We start from the raw sequence: 17859 nt of genomic DNA, 5'->3' as shown, positions 1-17859 counted from the left end.
ATTCATCATCTTCTTTAAAAGACAACAAATCAACTTTGCTTGGTCATATGCAGATATGCCCGAAGTAGATCCTCACTTAATCATGCATCACTTGTCCATTTCTACAGGAGTTAAACCAGTAAAGCAAAAGCTACGAAAGATGAATCCACAGGTGGCACTCATGGTCAAAACTGAACTAAAGAAACTATTAGATGTCGGATTCATCCGACCCATTGACTATGCAGAATGGATTTCCAACATCGTTCCAGTATCAAAACCAGATGGTAGTATCAGAATCTGCACTGACTTCAGAGACGTCAACAAAGCTTGTCCAAAGGATGACTTTCTTCTGCCCAGTATCGACATAATTGTAGATCTCACATTAGGCCATGCAATGCTTTCACTAATGGATGGTTTCTCAGGCTATAATCAAATCAAAATAGCTCCTAAAGATCAAGATAAAACCGCATTCACCTATCCTTGGGGAATCTACTATTGGAATGTTATGCCTTTCAGCTTAAAGAATGCAGGAGCCACCTATCAAAGAGCAATGACCACAATATTCCATGACATGATGCACACATTTATGGAAGACTATGTGGATGACTTACTAGCTAAATCCTTCACTAGAGCAGAACATCTCAGCATCCTAACAAAGATCTTTGATCGATTGGAGAAATTCCAAGTTAGGCTCAACCCTAAGAAATGTGTCTTCGGGGTTACATCAGGCAAGTTACTAGGCTACATTGTCTCAGCTAAAGGTATTGAAGTAGATCCAGCAAAGGTACAAGCCATTATGGACATGCCACCACCAAAGAATATCAGTCAACTCAGATCTCTACAAGGATGACATCAATCCATCAGGCGATTCATCACTCAGCTAGCAGATAAAAGTCTACCATTTAACCATTTACTACACAAAAATGTACCATTCAAATGGGAGGCCAAGTGTGTAGAATATTTTTACCAAATCAAACAGTACCTGATGAATCCACCAGTTTTGGTACCACCAGTCACAGGAAAACCTCTTATTTTATATATCTCAACAACAGATATATCGTTGGGGGCACTATTGGCACAAGAAGATCAACAAGGAAAGGAACGAGCCATATATTACATCAATAGGACATTGAATGGCTATGAACTCAACTATACATTCATTGAAAAGGCTTGCCTAACAGTGGTCTTCACATCTCAGAAGTTCCGACATTATATGCTAGCACACACCATCAAGCTAGTCGCAAAAATTGATCCTCTCAAATATCTACTCAGTAAGGCAACTCTTACAGGCCGATTGGCTAAATGGGTCATGATTCTCAGTGAATTTGACATCCAATACATAGAAAGATGAGCCATCAAAAGACAAGCAATTGTAGATCAGTTGGCTGAAGCACCCCTACCAGGCAAACACACCATGGAGATCGAATTTCTGGACAGGGATGTTCTTTCTCTTTCTACTAAACAATGGACCCTATACTTTGATGGATCCTATACCCAACATGGTTATGGTGCTGTCATTTTGTTCATCACTCCTAAAGGACACACTATCCCAAGATCATATAGGCTTATGTTTCCCTGCACCAATAATGTGGCTGAATATGAGGCACTGGTCATAGGCATCAAAATGGCTGTAGAATGGAAAATCACAGAGTTAAAAGTCTATGGGGACTCGCAACTGGTCGTCCATCAAATCAACAATGACTATCAGAAAAAGGATGACAAGCTACTACCCTACAAGTGAATGGTGGATGATTTCAAATAGTATTTTGTGCACATCACCTTCGAGCAAATACCAAGGTTGAACAACAAAGCAGCCGATGCAATGGCTACAATCACTTCATTACTACAAATTTCAGAGCAACACAGTTGTTATGAGTTCCCGGTAGAGCAACTGTTCCCCCCGCCTATGACCACATTGAATCCGAGGTTATCTATGCCTTGACTGGTTTAGATTCTCCATTATATGGACCAATATATGACTACCTCAAACACAATATCTTGCCAATTGACCAATCCCGTAACCAAAAATGTAACTTTATCCAACAAGCTGCCCGTTACACCCTTACCACTGATACTTTGTATCATTGAGGTCTTGATGGTACTCTTCTTCATTTCCTTGATCGTAATGATTCCAATTCTGCTTTACATGAGCTTCATGAAGGTATTTGTGGCACACATTCAAGTGGTACTACTTGTATGCGAGAAAAGTGGGCTGATAGAATTCAATATTTGAAAATATTGTTAGAATGACTTGTCCACACACACACACAGGACTTCTTGGTGCAAGGTATGGAGTAATAACGTATTACTCAGCATCCCAAGGTGGGTCCCATGGTTCTCTATATCACAATGTCCCTCAAACCAATGTTTTTGGTCTCAGATCACTGAGCAAAATGGTTTAGGGATGGCAAATGCAAGAACGAGGGATGTTTTGATAGTTTTTAGTATGAACGATGTGTTAAACTATGTATGACTCTAGAAATGCAATAAACTAAATGATAAGATGACAAGATTAGTATGAGTACTATCCTAACATAATATATTTAGTCTATGATTGAGCTAAATGATAAAGAAAGTATTCTAAACATGCATATTTAGTCTAATTCTTGATCTAAAAGAGGCTAAATGATGAGCATATATGAAATGAGAAAGCTTGAATGTATTTGAGCATAAGTGTGACACTACAAATTTGAAGGATGATTGTTATGGAGGAATGAGAGCTCTATTTATAGCAAAAACAAGGCAATGGATGGTCAGGATTGAATGGTTTAATCAAGGGCCAAGTTTGAAAGCTGGGGATCCATGTACACAATTTGCACCAATGAAATGGTGACAAGTGTCAACATAGGGTTGGGTTGAGAGAAGAGGTTGGAGGCATTAAAGGCCTGAGAAGACCTCATGGTTATCTAGAGGGTAAGGGTTAAGCTTAAATTAGGCTTACCCACTAAATTAAGAGTTAATCCAAGGATAAACTTTTGTGCAAATGTTTAAGAGATAATCATGGTCAAAGCATTAAAGGCCTGATGAGACCCTTGGGTTGGATGAAAGTTGAGTCAAAAAAAATGTTTTAACCATGTAGGAGGGTTTGAGTTAACCATTAATGGTTATTGGAGACTTTGGGGATTAAGTGGTTGAAGGTTGAAAGCCTTTAATGGTTATCAAAGACTTTGAGGAATTTAGTGGTTGAAGACTTGAAGCCTTTAATGGTTATCAAAGATTTTGACGTTTTGAGAAGTGACTTCCCTTTTCTTAGGGATGTGACAAAGTTTAGAGGAGGGGTTAGGTTAATTAGAAGTGATTAGAAGATTCTAGAAGGGATTAGAAAGGGGTTTGGGATTTTGCAAGTGGATGGAGGGATAATAGGATTTAATAAAGTAATTTAATTCAATTTCGTTGCAATTTGGGGAAATTAAATAAATTAGATTTATTCAATTTAGGGATAATTATTTAATTAAATTTGAATTTAATTAAAAGTGGATAGGGGGAATTTAATTGAATAAAATGATTTATTCATTAAATGGGTATAGTGAATTTAATTTAAATAAATTGAGTAATTTACTTAATTAAATAGAGGAATGTGGATAATTTAATTAAATTAGATTTAATTAAAATAGAGAAATGAACATAAAATATTCATTTAGGAATATGGTCATTTTTATATGTCTACATTTTGCCCCTGTTTGAAGTGACGTGTGTGCACATGTTATTTCAAAGAAAATTATGTTTTATCATGATTTATAATCAAATACAATTTTTGTGTCACTCTTTTGATTTGCAAGTTGTGCCCCAGATTCGATATTTGATGGTGATGCCTCCTCAGGAGATGAATCAATTTTTTGAAATTTTTTTTTTTGATTTAATTTGATGAGTTGCCTATGATGTGTATGATTTTGTTGATGTAAAATGTGTGCAAATTGATTCATCTCCCGATAAGTTACAAATGTTATGGTATAGGGGAGATCGCGACCGTATTACAGGTCCAGTCGGCTAACCCTAATTTCACTTTCCTCCTATAAAAGGGGAAAAGGGTTTGATTTAGATTCATTTGTGCTTTGTTGACTTTTGGAGAAAAAGAATTTGGTCTGCAGAGAAAATGTCGATTCCCTATCATAGGCACCGTTTCGAGCGCGTTCGGAGGTATTGGAAACCTGCAGCACGTGGACCACAAGTAAGTCAACATTTTTGACCCTTTTTTGACTTTTCATTTTGTCATTTTTAGTCATTTTTTGATTTTCAAAGTTCGGGTTTAATGTTTTAGCGCGTCTAGGGTCTAGAGTAGCACATACGAAGTTTAGAATAGCGCATCAAGTTTAATTTTAGGGGTCACGTCCGAAATAGATAGGATAGCGTATAGAAAAAGTATGTTAGCACATATAGGTAGAATAGTGCATGGCAGTCGGCGGGTAGCGCGTCGGGTCAACAGGTTAGCACGTAGGGTAGACCTAGTGCATAGGGGTCGCAGGGGTTCGCATAGGTAAGGGAGTTTAGCACGTAGGGTTAACCTAGCGCATAGGGCCAAACAGGTAGCACCTAGGAGGTGTAGATTAGCACGTCGATAGAGTCTAGTGCATAGGGTGGGTTAGGTAGCACATGGGGGAGAAGATTAGCGCGTAGAGTCAGTCTAGCGCACAGGGAAAATAGATTAGCACGTAGGAAAGACAGCCTAGCGTGTGGGGGTTTTTTTAGCACATTGGGTATTTGTTTTAGCGCATCAGGAAAATTTTTGCAAAGTGAGCCGATTTGAAAATTTGTTTTGGTCTGTCTGTCATGTTTTTATGCATTTTGTCCAATATGAGTGTTGATATAACTTGGTTTGATTTGCAATTTTTCAAGTTATGTATAGATATCAATGTGTTGTGTTTATCAAAATATGATTTGTTTGCGTGTTCTTTTTCAAGTTCAATGTGTGAAGCCTGAGTTGTGTTACAAGTCGATATGGGTTGGAAACTTGAGTTGTTTTACAAGCTAATATGGGTGGGAAACTTGAGTTTTTTTACAAGTTTAGGTGATTGTGGAGACTTGAGTTGTGTTACAAGTTTTGATATGGTTTTTGAGAACTTGAGTTGTTTTACAAGTTGATATGAAATGATAGGATTTTGAACTTTGATGTAGATGAGCCAATTGTTTCATGTTGTTGATGTAAGTTTGATTTTGATATCTTTGTTTTGATGTGGAAACTGATATTGGATTTGTTTTGTTTGTTGACAGGAGCGATTGGGCATGGTACAGTCGAGGGAGAGATTCCCCAGATTGTGGATATTGATACCGCGGTTGTCGCAGGGGGACCTTGACATTATTGAGCGATGTGGATTGACTTCTCTCCTGGATATGCCTCGGTTCATTGTGAACCGAGGGTTATTGACAGCTTTGGCAGAGAGGTGGCACAGTGATATGAACACCTTTCATTTTGCCACTGGAGAGATGACAGTGACACCTGAGGACTATTACAGGATCCTACGCATTTCTATAGTAGGTGCACTCCTACCTTATGAGCAGTCAGAGGAGGGTGGTACAGAGGCACTACACTGCATCTTCCAAGATGATACAGTCTGTAGCTATGAGATCCCATGGTAGGAGTTTCTGGACCTAGACTATGCACCGCTGCCATCCATTCTAGCAGGGTTCATTGGTGGATTCCTTTGTCCTGATCGTAGGTCAAAGGGATTCTCGGTGGGATGGGGGCTAGTTTTGGAGGAGATGGTCACTTAGGGCCAGAGGTTTGCATGGGGGTCAACTATGCTGGCTCATTTATATAGGAGTTTCCATGATGTAGTATACCTCAGTTACGGCAGTTTGTCAGCTAGCGTGACTTTGTTACTAGTATGGTGCTGGGAGCACATTCCAATAGTGAGGCCACTAGCAGATAGGGACAGGCCCGTAGGTGCAACATATGCCTACAGATACAGGGGTCTAGTTGTCTAGCGTAAGCTAGGCAAACTAGAACATTGGAGGAGGGTTTTTGATGATATAGATACGGTCACCTGGCGACCGTATACAGGATGTGAGGTGTGGGCAGAGGATGGGATAGAGATTCCCTTTGTTTTCATGACCAGATACTTGATTGGGAGGACCCCATTCGTGATTGAGCAGTTTGTGGTGACCTAAGTTTTGAGGCAGTTCGGGCGCTAGCAGGGTATTCCGCAGGGAGCTTGCCTTTACGCATGATGGCAACAAGATGTGGCTGATTGGAGGCTGACCATTGATAGTGTCGTGGTGGTGGAGGAGGTTGTGGGGTTGGCCGGGAAGATCTGGGATTATGCCCCAGAGATTCAGGATGCGGGCATGACGGATGAGTTTGCTCGATTATTTTCTGCGCAGGCAGTGGCCAGGATATCGGATCCTGAGGAGATGAGGCCAGCCTTTGATTCAGATGAGGAGAAGGGAGACAAGGGAGACGATGAAGATGATGGGGAGGATGGAGGAGGAGGATGAGGGAGAGGAGGTAGAGGGAGGTGGGGAGATAGAGGTGTGGAGAGAGCAGTGTGATAGGGGAGGGTAGAGAGGGGGAGAGGTGGATTGGCTATTGGAGCTGGTAGAGAGGGAGAGTGGGGGAGGTGCTAGCTACAGTGGGGGGTGAGGATGAGCCTAGTCGACCAGCATAGAGGAGGAGGATGGATGTACTCCCACCTCTAATACCAAGGACAGGCCAAGTGGGAGGGGTTCCTCCAGCATAGGTACCGCTATAGGTTCGAGTTCCAGGTCATATGGAGGATGCACAGATACGGACCTTGCAGATTACTGTGCAGCAGCTGCAGGCACAGATTTTGACCTATCAACGTCAGATTTCTCAGTTGACTACTGAGCAGACATCGAGATAGAGCAGAGGGGTTGAGCGGAGGAGGTGGTGGCGAGCATGCAGAGAGCAGCAGTGGGTGGTCCCATGAGAGACACCCTGAGAGAGTTAGCACTGAGAGTGCAGGAGGCAGAGTATTATAGGCGGCACTATGAGGCTGTAGTACCCAAGGATCAGCAAGTTCAGAGTTTTGCTCAGTTGAGATCTAGTCGATCTTGAGCCACTGGGTCACGATCTGAGAGTTGAGGTGTGACGGGGCCACTGAGACAGGACCCTCCTGGAGATCCAGGGGTGGGTGCATCTGGAGCGAGACCATCTCCGTCAGGGGATAGTCATACTTGAGAGACATGGTCTCTATTGTATTTTTGAGCATTTGTTATTCTTAGTACTGGACATAGTGTTTGGACATATTTTATACATTTTGATCAGTTTTGAGATATATATATATATATATATATATATATATATATATATACGATACCATTTTTGATCATGTGATGTGTTTATATGGATGCATGTTATGTGGGTTATTTTATGTGATGATGCAATGCTTAAATATATGATGTAATGTATGATGGAGGATGTATGCTTTTATATACTATGAGATGTATCTTGAAAATGAGATGTTAAAGTTATATGCAAACATGCCTAAATGATATGCCATGATGTTAAATGATATGCAACTAATTGTAAAATGATATGCAACTAATTGTTTTTGGAGCATCTCTCATTTTGTTTTTGCCATCTGATATAACCACTTGTTTTCTTTCTTTGTAGATATCATCATTGAGCATTGATTTGTTTAGGATATGTTGAAAATTTATACAAGCATAATGGTATAATTGAACCATAATGACCTGAAAAAAATTTACATAATATTTGATGTTGCAAGATAGCACAAGCGTCAAGGTATAATTAAACCAGGACGACCCGAGTGTGTCTTGCGTAAACAAACAAGATTAGATCATTTGTAGGCATGAAGCGGAATAAGGCCTTTAGTGATATTCGATGTATCACGTCCCAAGGCATGTATTCACATAGTACAAGTGATCACTTCCCAGACAGAAGACTAAGAAAATATTGGAAGTTCCCCATGACCTCTAGCTGTGAAGCATTTTAGTGAGACAAAGAAGAGAATCCAATAATTCAAAAAGTTCAAAATGCAAAACTAGTTAAGACTTTATGCTATAGTGCAACATTTAGTACTTCAGAAAATCATCCATCCTTGGTATTTTGTGATTTGTTTTGTTTGGTTTTGGCGAGGAAGCGTAGTTTTTGGTTGTTGGATATCATGTTTTTTAGTTTTTCATCTAGTCTTGATGTTTACAATGTTTGCAATATTGATACGATTTACATGCCCCTAGCCGAGTGTGCCTCTTGATGTAAATATGTACAGTGATTTCCAAGCCATGGTGGATTAGTGGTAAGAGGATATATAAATCAGGATAGTGACTATGCTAAGTATGTCCTGAATGGATATTTGCTAAGTGTCGGGTGATGGCCGATAGTTTTTGTATAGATAAAATGGTATGGATATAGATGGAGGAGCCATTCTTTCACAAGAGCACCTGTTTACCAGGTTTTCACCATTTGTTTTTATTGTACTTTGTTTTTGCTGTTTCTAGATTTTTTGAATTTTTTTTGCTTATTTTGGCTTTTTCCATGCACTAGGCCACTTAAGTGTAGTACCTTTTCAGATGAATGTTGTTAGTTGGTTCATTGAGCACATCGCCCTCTGAATTTGTTAGCTGATAGGCACCTGATCCATAAACTGATATGATGACATAGGGACCCAACCAGTTAGGTTCAAATTTCCCTTTCTTTTCTCGATCTTGCTGATTTCTTGGATTTTCTTTAAGGACTAGGTCACCAACCTTGAAGTTGTGGGGAATGACCTTGTGATTGTAGCTCCTGCACATGCGTTGTTGATAAGATTTGAGATGAGTGTAAGCATGTTGACGTCTTTCATCTAAGAGTTCAAGTTCTTGCAGTCGGTTAACTCGATACTCTTCATCTGGGAGTAAGCCTTTTAAAGAGACTCTAAGAGATGGGATTTCTACCTTCAGGGGTAAAATGGCTTCTCATCCATATACCAATGAGTATGGTGTTGCTCCTATAGGTGTGCGGATGCTGGTTCTGTATGCCAAAAGTGTTGGATTGAGTTGTACATGCCAATCTTTGTCCGCATCGTTTACTGTTTTCTTAAGGATTTTTAGTATTGTTTTGTTAGATGCCTCTGCTTGACCACTTCCCTGTGGGTAATATGGTGTAGAAAACCAATGTTGGATTTTGAACTTTTCACATAGTTCCTGTACATCTTGGTTTTTGAAAGGTCATCCATTATTTGTGATGATTGAACTTGGAATACCATATCTGCAGATCAGATAATTTAGGATAAAAGAGGCAATTTGTTTCCCAGTCACTATGGTCATGGGAACTGCTTCGATCCATTTGGTAAAGTATTCTGTTGCAGTTATAATGAACTTGTGTCCATTTGAAGATGAAGGGTGAATTTTGCCAACTAAGTCTATTCCCCACTGACAAAAGGGCCAGGATGTTGTAAATGGTTGCAGTTCCTCTATTGGTGCATGTATGAGATTACCATGGATCTGGCATTTAGGACATTTCTTAGCAAAGTGATATGAGTCTTTCTCCATTGTAGGCCAGTAGTATCCCATCCTTAGAAGCTTTTTAGCAAGAGTAGTACCACTTGAATGTGTGCCACAAATATCTTCGTGAAACTCGTGTAAAGAAGAATCAGAATCATTACGATCAAGGCAATGAAGAAGAGTACCATCTAGACCTCGATGATACAAAGTATCAGTGGTAAGGGTGTAACGGGTAGCTTGTCGGATAAATTTACATTTTTGGTTACGAGACTGATCAATTCGTAAGATATTGTGCTTGAGGTAGTCGTATATTGGTCCATATAACAGAGAATCTGAACCAGTCAAGGCATAGATAACCTAGGATTCAGAATGGTCATAGGCAGGGGAGAACAGTTGCTCTACCAGAAACTCATAACGACTCTATTGCTCTAGAATTTGTAGTAATGAAGCAATTGTAGTCATTGCATCAGCTGCTTTGTTGTTCAACCTGGGTATTTGCTCGAAGGTGATGTGCACAAAATAATATTTGAAATCATCCACCATTCGCTTGTAGGGTAGTAGCTTGTCATCCTTTATCTAATAGTTGTTGTTGATTTGATGAATGACCAGTTGCGAGTCCCCATAGACTTTTATCTCTGTGATTTTCCATTCTACGGCCATTTTGATGCCTATGACCAGTGCCTCATATTCAGCCACATTATTTGTACAAGGAAACATAAGTTTGTATGATCTTGGTATAGTGTGTCCTTCAGGAGTGATGAACAAAATGCCAGCACCAGAACCATGTTGTGTATAGGATCCATCAAAGTATAGGGTCCATTGTTTAGCAGAAAGAGCAAGAACGTCCCTGTCTAGAAATTCAATCTCCATGGTGTGTTTGCCAGGGAGTGGTACTTCAGCCAACTGATCTGTAATTGCTTGTCCCTTGATGGCTCGTCTTTCTATGTATTGGATGTCAAATTCACTGAGAATCATGACCCATTTAGCCAATCGGCCTGTAAGAGCTGCCTTGCTGAGTAGATATTTGAGAGGATCAATTTTTGTAACCAGCTTGATGGTGTGTGCTAGCATATAATGTCGGAACTTCTGAGATGCAAAGACCATTGTTAGGCAAGCCTTCTCAATGAATGTATAGTTGAGTTCATAGCCATTCAATGTTTGATTGATGTAATATATGGCTTGTTCCTTTCCTTGTTTATCTTCTTGTGCCAATAGTGCCCCTAGTGATATATCTATTGTTGAGATATATAAGATAAGAGGCTTTCCTGCGATTGGTGGGACTAGAACTGGTGGATTCATCAGGTACTACTTGATTTGGTAAAAAGATTTTGCACACTTGGCCTCCCATTTGAATGGTACATTTTTGTGTAGTAAATGGTTAAATGGTAGACTTTTATCAGCTAGCTGAGTGATGAATCGCCTGGTTGACTGAAGTCATCCTTATAGAGATCTGAGTTGATTGATATTCTTTGGTGGTGGCATGTCCATAATGGCTTGTACTTTTGCTGGATCTACTTCAATACCTTTAGCTGAGACTATGTACCCTAGTAACTTGCTTGATGTAACCTCGAAGACACACTTCTTAGGGTTGAGCCTGACTTGGAATTTCTCCAATCGATCAAAAATCTTTGTGAGGATGCCAAGATGTTTAGCTCTGGTGAAGGATTTAGCTAGTAAGTCATCCACATAGTCTTCCATAAATGTGTGCATCATGTCATGGAATATTGTGGTCATTGCTCTTTGATAAGTGGCCCCTGCATTCTTTAAACCGAAAGCCATAACATTCTAACAGTACGTTCCCCAAGGACAGGTGAATGTGGTTTTATCTTGATCCTCTGGAGCTATTCTGATTTGATTATAGCCTGAGAAACCATCCATTAGTGAGAGCATTGCATGGCCTATTGTGAGATCTACAATGATGTCGATACTGGGCAGAGGAAAGTCATCTTTTGGACAAGCTTTGTTGATGTCTCTAATGTCAGTGCATATTCTGATACTACCATCTAGTTTTGATACTGGAACAATGTTAGAAATCCATTCTGCATAGTCAATGGGTTGGATGAATCCGACATCTAATAGCTTCTTTAGTTCAGTTTTGACCATAAGTGCCACCTATGGATTCATCTTTTGTAGTTTTTGCTTGACTGGCTTAACTCCTATAGAAATGGACAAATGATGCATGATTAAGTGTGGATCCACTCCAGGCTTATCAGCATATGACCAAGCAAAGTTAATTTGCTATTCTTTAAAGAAAATGATGAATGCTGATCTTTCTGCCTCTATCAGAGATTTTGCAAGGTGTAGGTTCCTAACTGCTTCTGTGGTGCCAATGTTGATTGATTAAGTGGGCTCAATCAATATGGGTGATCATTCATGAAAGTGCTCAGGAAGAGTGTCAAGTCTCCCATCTTTAGGTGCCTTAAAAAGGTTTTCACCCATGGATGCATCCTTTATTTTTACTTTTTTGTGATCTAAAGCTGCCATTGATTGGTTTTCAGCATCAGATCCTTTATTTGGTTCATTGTTACGACTGAGAGACTTGGCACTCCCTGGTTTGTAGACATCATTATTTTGTTCACTGGTAGAGCCTGTTTCTGGATGTACGGTACATAGGTAATGGATAATAGATTCATCATTGGGAAAAATTGGTAAATCATGGATTTCAGATTCATCCCAGTTGATGAGGTTAGGAAAGACAAGTGGTAAGGAATCATTAGGTGGATCAAGTTCGGCTACTGTGAGTGTTAGGAGGGAGTTTTCATCGTGATGGTTCTTGTTTTTAAAGAAGTTTCGAATTTCATCAAGGTCTTCGATGGTATTATCTTCTACATAGACTTGCTCATAATGTTCCTGTTCGCTTTCCTCGGCATCATAGATATTCTATGGTCCAAATTCAAGAGGTCTATCTCTTGCATTATGTTCTTCTTGAGAAAGAGATATAGAATTAGTATCATCAGGGATATCTATAGTAGCATTGGAGCAGGTACCCCATTCATATTCATTGGAATCTATTTCATAGGCATCGTCCCAGATTCTATCTATGCTATAAATAGGTATGTTGTATGGTGAAAACAAATCTTTGATGATGGATACCATTTTGATGGTCTTTGTTGATTCTATGTCAGATCCGTCTTTTGCTTTCTGTATTTGTTCATAAACTGTACTTCCTCGGGGAGGAATAATGGTATCTGGAGAGGACATGATTTGTTTATGAGACATTAGTGTTTGAATATGAGCTACTGCTGCAGATAGGGCCTTCTTATGACTTAGAAGCTTTTCCTGATGTAACTTCTGATCTTGATGTTACCGTGCCTTGCGGATTGTTTCTGCTGATTCAAAGAGTGCTTCCTACCAGGATTCTTCTTTGTACTTTATCTTTACTTTCCATTGAGTTTTGGTAGTTAGGTGTGGCGGCCGTTTCAATAGGAATGTGAGTTTAGAACCCAATCTTGCTTTGTTTCTGCTAGGTTGTGAAGGAAGATCTATAGGTTCAGTGACTCCTTCCTTGCATTTCCCAATAGGTCCTTTACCACCATATCCCATTTGCTTCATGATTAAGTAGCCTTTTTCATATAGGTTTGTTGGTAGAACAATGTCCAGAGTGGCTGCTCTATGATCTTCTTCTTCATCTTTATATAACTAGCTAAGAACATTTTTGTCTTCTAATTCATGTGCTAGAGTACCCAATTGGATGAAGGTACCATCAAATTTAGTGATGGGATGAGTGGCCAGATGTGTTGATGTGTAGGAAAACCATGTGATCTAGGTGATGTTGGTAATTTGGCCAAACATAAAGGCTCCAAAGAGTATTCTCCCATACTTTGGTCTTTGATTTGCATTTTTTGCTTGAAGTCTCCCCATAAGGAGTTGGATTTTGCTATGTGTGGATTTGATGTTGAAGATTGCTTCTTTTCTCGATTATGAGGAACCAAACTATCCTGGGCTGCCCCCATTCCATTGCAATGTTGAAATAGATTGTGATCAGCTGATATGGAAATTTCTTGTCCGTCATAAGGAAACTTGGCACACTGGTGATACGTAGAAGCAACTACTTTCATTTCATGTATCCAGGGTCGTCCTAACAAGATATTGTAGGTTAGATCAATATCTAAGACCTGACATATAGTATCCTTTTGTATTGGTCCCACTTGAATAGGTAGTATCACTGTGCCTTTAGAGGACCTATCTTCATCATCATATGCTTTTATGGTAATCTTTTTGTAGGGATCAATAGATTCTTCGGAGAAGCCTAATGCACGGATAAGCTTTAAAGTACATATATTAAGTCCGGCTCCTCCATCTATTAAGACTCTCTTTACTCGGTGTTTGCAAACAATGACTTCAATATGGAGAGGATTATTATGTGGATGACTCAAGGAAGTATTATCATGCTCAGAGAAGGTGAGGTTATGAGGTCCAGTCATATGAACAACCATGGCTTGAAATCTGTCTGTATCTAGATTTTGAGGTACATTTGTTTCCAATAGCGCTTGCTCTAATATGTCTTTGTGCTTTGGTGATAGTTTCAATAATTCCAGGATAGATATCTGAGCTAGAGTCTTGTGTAGTTGGTTGACCAAGTCATATTGGATTTTTGGTGTGGTAGTTGTAGGTGCAGTATGTCCTTTCAAGACATATTTCTGAGTTCGGGTTGTTACATTGATAGATTCATGATCATGCCGATCTCGAATGGTGATGACATTGACTTGATGATCTTCAGCTGATATGTGGTTGATTGTGTTGTTGTAGATGTGATTAATACGAGCTCCGCATGTATCATCTGAAGTTGATGCTCCATCTTTGTTGTAATTAGGGAGAGGATTTTTGAAGGCTCCGTGATCACTATTTGTTTTGAGACCATCGACCGTTAAGTCACCTCGATCAATCATGTCCTGTACTATGTGTTTCAATCACATGCACTCATTTGTTCTATGACCCTTGTTGCAATGGAAATCACAATAGTGTGAATCATTCCACTAAGGCGGTTTGATTGGGGGTTCATAGTTGTTGATTGGAGGCAAAGAAAGAATCTTGTTTGCCAAAAGTTCTCTGAATGCGGATTCTAATGATTGTCCCAGTGGTGTGAAGATACGCTTTTAGAAATTGTTCGTGCTGCATGAATTGTTGTTAGGTCCTGGATTCATGTTTTTGCTTTGAGTATCGTTGGTGTTGTTTGTGTTGAGTTGTCCTTGATCAGTGTTTTCTGTATATGTGTTAGCACTGGGAGTAGCATTTTTAGGATTTTTCATATTTTGAGGATTTCTAGATAATGCAAGCACTGGTTGTTTAGATTTAGGATCATGTGTTTCATTGTTGCCTTCATTTTTGTTTCGAGTCCAAAATCAAGATTTGTCAAGGTTGGTGTTGTTCTAGTTATTGTAGTTTGATGAGTTTGTTCCTTCCTTGTAAAATTTGAGTGTTCCCTTTTTGACACAAGCTTCTTCCACTTGAATGCCATTTTCAATCAATTTGGCGAAAGATGGTATGCATTGAAGTTTTAGTCTGTAACTCATTTCACTATTCAAGTTATCAATGAAGATTTCCATTTTCTCCTTTTCAGGAATATCTCGAGGATATCTGGAGACCATGCCTTGCCAACATTGAAGGAATACCATGAATGTTTTGTTGTTCTTTTGTTTGGTATTGCAAACATCTAGCATGGTTATGACATGTTGGATGTTATAGGAATAGTGGGTTATGAATTTGTTAACTAACTCATCAAATGATCTGATAGGTGGTGTAATTTTGGATAACCATTCCATGGTTTGCCCTCCCAAGCTTCTGGGGAATAACCTCATCAAATAGGTGTCATCATAAGCGAATTCAAGGCTCAGTGTGCAAAATTCTCGAACATGATCTCGGGATCACTTTTCCCATCATAGTTATCAAATTTGGGAACGTCTGAGTTTGGAGGAAAAGGTACCATGTTCAAACTTCTGTCAAATGGGTAAGGATAGATTTTGTTTAAAGAGTACCACACTGTTGTCCCTTGTTGCATATCCTGTATTTGCCTTTGAAACATTTGCATTTGTTGAGTAAGGGCTGCCAAAGGTATGTTGTCTTGTCGAGGAAAAAGTTCTTGTCGTGTATTGGTTCTCAGTTGAAAAGGTGTAGTAAATGGTATATTTTGTTCTGGTATTTCTAGCTTAGGTATATGCATTTCTGGTATGCATTATTCTGGAATGTGTTGCTCAGGTATATGTTGTTCAGTTATGTGAGTTTCTTCTTCTCAGTATTGTTCTTGATATGCATATTGTCGAGATCCGGTTTGAAAAATGTTTGGGTCTAAATCTTCGGGAAGTTTAACGCCTTTGCTTGTGAGCATAAGCAGATATTTTTCTTTGTCATTTTCCATGAGTTTTTTGACAAGTTTTTGGAAGGAAGGGTTTTCTTGACATTCCCAAAGAAGTGCTTCAGTAATTTTAGGTTCTTCTACAGGTGGAACTTCAAAAGGATTTGATAATCTTCGATTCATACTAGACTCAGTGTGTGTCTCGCTTTGTTTGTCTCTTTGAGAGCAAGTAACAAGCATTTTAGTAGAAACTTTCAGTGATGAAGGAGACAAAATCCTCTTCGATGTGTTGCTTGGGGCTGGGTGGTTCTGGTCGCGATGTGTTATACGTGATGCACTCGTCGGGCAAGAATGCTGGATTGATCTTTCCTCTGCGGTTTATGGTTTTATTAAAACCAGACTTTTGACAGTATGCTCTTGTTTTCAAAGGTTCTTTGTCAAATTCACTAGATTTGTTTTGGATATAATGTTTGACGTGATGAAGGAATACCCGATGAGACTTGAAGAGTTGATGATTGATGTATAAAAACTTATTTCTCTTAATGAATTTGGCAAAACTAGGTTATTGTTTCTTCAACATGATGTTGCGATAAAGATTCTTTCTTCTCAGAATATGAGGATTAGTCATGCATGAGTGATCAGTAGTTTCTTTTGATTGGTTTGGATTCAGTTGATTCTTGTTTTTGAAAATTTCAAATCTTACTCTATCAGAGTGAAGGTTTAGATGTCCCTTCCTAACAAAGCGTGTCAAATGATATGGATAAAAGCTTCTCGATCTGGAAATTTGATTTGACAATTTGAGAATTTTAAACAAGTGTTTTGAAATAGAAATCTGTAAGATGGTAAAGAATTTTGTTGATATTGATGATGAAATTTTTGGATTATGATAGGAGAGACGTCCTCTATTGCATGATTCATTTAGGATTCTGACAACGTTCATTTTGACACAAATTAAGCTCAAGAAATAGTTTTCATGGTTTGTTTTTGTCACTCCGGTTTGATGAAAAATGCTTCTAAAAATGTTTTTGAAAATTTCAAAATTTTCCCAGTTTTTGCTCTTTTTTTTTTGTTTTGGGATTACGCGCTAGAATAGAGTCTATATGTGCTACTGAAATTCTTCTATGCACTAAAATAACAAGCACACACGCTAGACTGCCCCTGGACACATGCTAAAATTCAGACTGTTTTTAAAATTATTGTCTAACTGTTGAAAACTTTATGCGCTATTCTGGGCCTGTCACGCGCTAACTATTTGATTTAATGCACTAATTCTTGGTTTCCACGCGCTAAGCTATTGCTTCCATGCACTAGGCTATTTTTCTGATGCGCTAAAAGATTTTACACTATTTTGTCGTAAGCTGAAACGCTACTGTTTTGAACCAACGCACTAACTAGTGGTTTAGATGCGCTAATAGAAGTATTCCACGCGCTAAGAAGTTGCTCTTATGCACTAAACTACCCTGATCTTTCTTTGGTTTGGTTTTTGTGAAATTTTGGATTTTTGTTGCAAATTTTTCAAGTTTTATGCATGATTTTCTAAAGTAATAAATGCAAACACAGCATAAAAAGCATAAACCATTTTGCCTAATCTAACAAAAAGTGTATGTTCTGTGAGGATGTGTTCAAATCTCCAATGTTTTAACAGGTTTGATACAAATAATACACTTCAGATAGACTCTTTAGTCAAGGGTCATAAATAACATCATAGCCCACTAGTCTCAATACTCCATCAGCTCAAACAGCCGTGTCACCCCCTAGAGGGTGCCCATTTTTTGCCTTTTGCCAGAAATTAACCCAAAGTGAATCACTTCACAATTGAGTAGTTATCTTGGGAGATATATGGTGAGTAATCTTGGGGGCGGATTCTTCCCCACCCTTGCACTATGATGTTATAAATGTTTGCTTACTGACTCAGTTCTAAGCTTCTATTTCTATGGTTTGTAATCAGGCTTTTCATTTGGCCGTCAGTGATAAACTCCCTCAGGAGGCTTTCCAACTTTTAGAACAAAGGCTTTACGTATCTCGAGGATATTGCGGGAAGGCTAATCACTGCGCACAACCGTTGAAAAGGACTTTCATCACTTTCCACATTTGATTATAGTGGGTTGGAATTCTTGGCGTCAAAGTCATTCCCCACTTAGGTCGTTCCCTTCACACCAGCCAAAGAATGGCTTTAAGAGTTTTTC

This window comes from Cryptomeria japonica, chromosome 9, assembly GCF_030272615.1.
Source record: "Cryptomeria japonica chromosome 9, Sugi_1.0, whole genome shotgun sequence".
Taxonomy (NCBI): Eukaryota; Viridiplantae; Streptophyta; class Pinopsida; order Cupressales; family Cupressaceae; genus Cryptomeria; species Cryptomeria japonica.
The sequence above is the reverse complement of the archived record's forward strand: the minus strand, read 5'-3'. Positions refer to the sequence as shown.